We start from the raw sequence: 6,000 nt of genomic DNA, 5'->3' as shown, positions 1-6,000 counted from the left end.
AGGATAGTAATAAAGATTTGGGATTGAGATATACCGAGCACGGCACTTCAAAAAAGAAGACAGCTGGAACAGAAACAGAACATCTGCTGCTGTGCTAACATAAGCATACCTCATTCCCGTACTGTTATGCCTGAGCAGCCTTTAAACCGGACAGCCCCCAGTCTGACAACTGCCTGATGAAGTTTGGAGTTTCTATAACTGCGCTCATCAAGCTGTCACTCACAAAGTACTTATTCACACCTCAACTCGGAAAGGGATTAAAAACAACTGAGCAATATTTTATTTTATTTTATTTTTTTAGTCGGAGAACAGCCTCGGCTCTGGAGCCGATCTGGCTTTTCGTCTGACTTGTGTAAACTTCTAGATACTTCCGCAGTCTGTGTGAGCCCAGGCCATCTGTAGCCTCTGTGGTGGCTTCTCTAATTGTTTGTTGCGACACACACGCACAAAAAAAAAAGAAGTAATGTTTATTTCAGCTCAGATGGAAGAGTGTGAGCGCTCTCTCTCTGCATCGCTGATAACGAGGCAGCAGCGTTCCCGTCTCCTGCCGTATCTTCTTTGCACCTTTTTTCCCTTTTTCTCTCTGCGTTGGAGCCTTTTTGCAGCTAGCTGGAGCATGGCCAACCAGAGCCATTTTGTCCCATTATGTGGTACTGTAAAAAAACAGCTGCTCTCATTCCACACTGGTGAATAGGTTAAATGGTGACACAAGAAGCAGGGCCTTTTTTGTCATGGTCTAAATTGACCGACAACAGGCGCTTGAGGTTTCACTGTTCCTTCTCGGCTGCCTTCCAGCTCCATTGCTTTTGATTTCCAATTAGTGGGCACTCACTCCTGTAGCCGATTTGAGGAGAGCGAGCTTTCCCTCGCTCTCTCTTGCTGTTACTCTCGCTTTCTGTGTGCATGTGTGTATTGCCTTGTGCCCCTGAGAAAAAGTGGAGCTGTTTATTTGAGGGGGGGGATGTCTGACTCGCTGATTAACTGCAATTAAACTGAAAAGGTGCCCTGTGGAACTAGACAACAGAGGAACAGGGGATAGGGCGGTGGGTAGTTTGATTTCCTGGTCAGTATCGGTCCCATTAGTAACATACTGTTTTAACAATAATGCCTTTTCTATGTACAAGGCACCCAATACCATTATACTGTACATAAGCTGCAAGAATACTGCAGCATGTTATTTGAGTATTTGAAACAGGAAACATAGATAATTACAGAGGAAATAATACTTACAATAAGAGGTACAGTAATAGATACATATCAAATCAAACTGTTGCTTTTCCTCCGCCTTACTTGACCCGAGAGACAAATTTTCCCATTCACCTTTATTCGCCCGTCTATGAGAGACTGAAAATTGGCAATAAAGGTTCGTGCAGAATTTCTAGTGGCTGCTAGAGGATAATTTAGCCACAAGTTATTTAGCAATTTGATCAGACCTTTAAAGATTTACTGTGGCGGTTGGTGTTAAGAGATAGAAGTCTTAATCTTTAAGGGTTTTAAGGCTTGATCTGCAGCGGGCAAATCTTTTCTAGATAGTCATTTGGCTGATAATGTTTGATTTATCATTGTTGGAATTAGTACTGCGAGAGATCCACGAATCATATTGAAACCACATCACTGTAATATTGAGCTAATGTATTTAAGAAGATGTGGTGGGGGATTTTATGTTGGGGAAAAAAATAAAAAGAAGAAAAATAAAAAAACCAAAGCTCATCTGACTCCCCCCCTAAAACAGCAGTGTTCTCTGTGATGTGGTGCAGTATGAGACGAATGACAAAATTCAACACTGGCAGCGTGAAACAGAGTCTCTCTCGGGGAAACTGATGTCCTTGTCCAGGAGCTGCCAAATCTCAGAGGATGCACCATACTGTACCCTACACCAAAAATCCCACCAAGGGCAGATGATGCCTCTTTAAGTTTAATCCAAATTCTTGTATAAAGGGTAATCTTTGGCACCATTGTTTCTCTGCACAACAATTCATTATGAAATGAGACTGTGTTCACAGTGCAACTACTTTGACTATCCCGAATACCACTTTTTGAGCTTCGGAGACTTGAGTCAACAGCAGATATTTGAAGCTTCACCTAACGCAGGGGTGTAGTGACTTTGATAACCACAATGTTGTCTGAAAATTGTCTAAGTTGACTCCAAGCTAGAGCAATTAGTAGTGTTAGTTTTTGACTAGGTTTAGATCTTCTGAAAAACAAGACATATTCACACTAGAGTAAAAACAGGATGGCAACCTTCTTGTGACTAGAAAAAATGGGTTATTGCCCAGAGATAGCACTGAATTTTTTTCCTATTTGGCGACTGATTGCAATTAGCTGTGGCAGACACTTTTGATTGCAAGGCCTTTGCACAGATCGCCTGGTGAAAGGCAGTCTGTCTCCAAACACTCCAACATAGACTGACTGCAGTCCCTCTGAGGCAGTTTAGTGATTCAGTCTTAGTCAGTGTGCACTGATGAGCCCACATTGTCTGCAAGGCCTCTCTTTGAATTTCTGTTTAATGTGAATTTCAATGACATAGCTGTGTGCTCATTTATCACAGTAAATTGATATATTATCACAAACAGATTGCATGCAATTACCAATTTAATCCCATTCAATTGCAAACTGATTGCAGACTTTCTTTTTCTTATTGTAGTTTTATTGCCTTGACGCAACAAGCTCACTTTGAAAATGGCATCGGGCCGCGATGGGTTGCAGGATTAGTCCCTGATCTCGAAGTAACTATTTCAAAGATAACAAGATGACAATGTTTCACGATAATTTTGTTCTCATACCAACTGTTTTCCCGGGTGTGACCGTAGGATGAAAGACTACGAAAAGTTGCTAAATCTGGCAAGAAAGTTGTGAAGTTTGCAACAGCAAAGTGAGCTAAAGCTGCTGTGATTATCGCTGCTTTGAGTAAGAAGTTTCTCTGGTGAAAAGAGATGGTAAATATTTCTCTTTTGTGCATTTACCCACTAAAACAGTTTGACGTATGAAGGGAACAAAAGTGTGGGGATTACTGTTATGACGTGCACCCGAGTTGAGATGGTAAAAGATGATCACCCAAATTTTAAAACTCAAAACCAAAGACCTAAATAACAAACAGCCAGTTATTAAGATACAGCTCAAGCAAACACTCCACACACAGAATCAAAATCAGCTTTATTGGCCAGCTACAAGGAGCTGGACTCTTTTTGCTTTCTGTGTGCTTAAAAAAGATAACAAAGACATGTGTGGCATATGTACAGATTTGCATGTGCAATGCTACAAAGTGCAAAAATACCGGAATAAATATGGAGTCTATAACTGGCAACTACTGTATTTATACACCTATAGACTTGAGACAATGAAAGCTTAAATGTCAACAGGACTCTTCGTGAAATGCACTAACTTTCTGCTAATTCTTGAAGCTATTTTGGTACAAGTGATGTCATAGTGAGCTGCCACCACAACCACAAAGAAACAAAACAGAGAAAAAGAAACCAAAAGAAAAGAAGATTGAATTTAAAAGAAAACATAAAAGGGTTCACGGTGAGGCTGCCAGTTGCTCATCAAAGCAAAGCCATTTCTTCTTTATTGCAATGGCTAGTCAAGGCTTAACTTAAAAGGAGCCCGGGCCTTCACTAAAGACCCACGTTGGTGCTGTGACATGCTCACTATGCCACATCTCAGAGGCTTTTTGTAATTCCCCCAGTACTGACCACTCCAAACATACCCAAATCCCTCTTGTCAACAGAGAAAAGACAACACGGGGAACAGACTTCTCAGCTTCTTTCTTTTTATTTGACTTGTCAAAAGTTTCCATATCGTGTTTTGGGTTCTACACAGCATAACTAAGACCTTGGAAGCAGCTTATCTGCTTAAAACAGGAGGGTGAGAGAGGGTGAAAAAAGTGTCTTAGTCTTCCATCTATTTCCTGGTTCACAGAGTGGGTTTATTGAAGCCACCAGAGCTTCAGTTTCTCCCTCTAGATTCTCCCTCCACCATACCCACTAGTCTAATCCACTTAGGCCCACGCTACCTCCACTAGTTTTGATTGGCTGGGCATCCTAAATTTCCACCACAGGACTCAGAAGGAAAAAAATCAATAATCTTCACTGCACTGCAAAAAGTCTCTCTGTTAAAAACAGGAATGTGGAATAGCTGAGAGCGTAGGACTTGTCCTTCCTGACAAAGTACAGTCATCTAACTGTACGCGCTTCATTGTTCTCAAGCATTTGCACTTCATTGCAAAATGCACCGCATGTAAACATTTGCCACAACAACTGTATCTTTTACATTTTCGTTGTTGCCTATTACTGGCATGGCTTGGTCTCTCACTTTCTCCCAAAACTGATGCTAATGCCGTTGAAACCCCAGGTGCTTCTCCACGGCACTTCAAGTCCAACATCAGTCCCTGCTACCCCCCTTCCCCAGGGTCCAATTTTCCTGGCATGAAGCTTCAAGGTCCTCAGCTGAGCTCTCTGTTTAGCAACAACAGTAGCAGCGAGCACGGATGTGTGTCAGGCGGAATGTAATGAGCGTCCCAGAGATTGAACCCCAATCTTCCTCCGCCTTTTGCCTGAAAATAGATTTGTTCTCACGCACAAAACAGATATTGCAATCACATTCACTTGTTGTTGATCCTCGTGGGGATTTGCTGCATCCCTACCAAAAATGTAAATGAATGCAGGGAGTTTTGGGGGCTGAGGGGGCGGGGATAGAAATCATCGGTGATAAATCATATTACCCGCAAATTCTGCTTAGCAACAAAACAAGACTGCACTGTAAGCAACAGCAACTCCGAATTAGTCCTGAGTCTACTATTTCCCTCACACTATTCCCTGTTATTGTCAGCTCACTCCATTTCCGTGTTTTATTGCACATTTACAAGAAAGCAAAACTGTGCTTTAGAAGAGTACATTTGTACAGGGACCACTTCCGATGTTAAAAAAAAAAAAAAAAGCACGGTGTAATGGAAATCCAGTACATATTTCTCAGCATGGTGGAATATTAGTACAGGAAAGCAGAGGGGAGGGTTGGGGACCAGGCCTATCTCAATACCCCTTTCTGTAACTCATGGGAATGTCAGGTAGCAGTGACTAGTGAAGATGTGGCTAAATGGTGGCCTTTTTTTGGCGTGCTGCCTGGGGTCTTTGTGGCGTGCACAAGACTGCCATTTTATTACGCCTTCGGAACCTTGGATGTCCGCTGTCGGACTAACAAGCTCGGGGAAGTGTAGTAAAAGGTCCAGGACATAGGGTGAGAGATATCTGAGGGCTACTTAATTACCTCAGAGACATATGGAGAGAGAGCGAGGAACACTCTGGGTGTGGGTTTGTGTGAGCACATTTGTTTGTTCTGTGGTTGTGTTACACTAGTGGGGGAACGAAAGAAGAAGGGGAAAAAAAGGCGATGACTCGCAGGTAATGGATTGGGTTTCTGCTTACATAATTTCTGCCTCCACCTTTAAAATTTTGAAACACTGACAAATATTAATGCAAGTTGTGCAAACTCGGGATCCTCGGGGGAGACTATCTCAGACGTTTCATGTCCCTCGATTAATAAATGATGTCCCCCTCTCTTGACACAGCCTATTCTTAACCCCCTGACTCTGTACAATGCTGGGAGACGATCATTTTTCAGGGTAGCCGGAGAAAGCCTCAGCCTGCGTTGAAGTTTAGCTTGCTGTACATTGTAATTTGCTGACGTTTCTTCTTCTTTTTTCTCGCTTTCTCTCCTCCTCACCCCCCTCCCCCACTTTTCCCAAATGATTTGCTTACAGATGTGACCAACCATTCCGCACTAGGTAAGACTTGTTTCATTTTTCATAGCACTATTCCCAAGAGTGAGAGCGCTGTTTGAATTGTCACGTGTCTATGGAAGTGATGCAAATGCATGAATATAGAAAAAGGGTTAGGTGACGGGTGGGGTGGGGCTCGGGAAGAGCCAACGCAACACCGAGATGCTGATGTTTGCCCAGTAAGGTACGCAATGCCCTGCAATCCCCACCCATCCCATTTTCCCATA

General features: G+C 42.7%; 1 protein-coding gene across 2 annotated transcripts in view; it reads left to right on the top strand.

The window, feature by feature from the left end:
- LOC308402910 (receptor-type tyrosine-protein phosphatase delta-like) overlaps positions 1-6,000 on the top strand; it is a 421,888-nt gene that overhangs the window by 111,917 nt on the left and 303,971 nt on the right. For both annotated transcript variants that reach the window (XM_080892054.1, XM_080892053.1), the window contains exon 4: positions 5,756-5,779. The gene's annotated coding sequence lies outside the window, so the exon portion shown is untranslated. The remainder of the gene's footprint in view (positions 1-5,755; positions 5,780-6,000) is intronic.

Source organism: Rhamphochromis sp. 'chilingali', assembly GCF_963969265.1.
Source record: "Rhamphochromis sp. 'chilingali' genome assembly, chromosome: 1".
Classification (NCBI taxonomy): domain Eukaryota; kingdom Metazoa; phylum Chordata; class Actinopteri; order Cichliformes; family Cichlidae; genus Rhamphochromis; species Rhamphochromis sp. 'chilingali'.
This window is presented reverse-complemented; position numbering and strand designations above follow the sequence as displayed.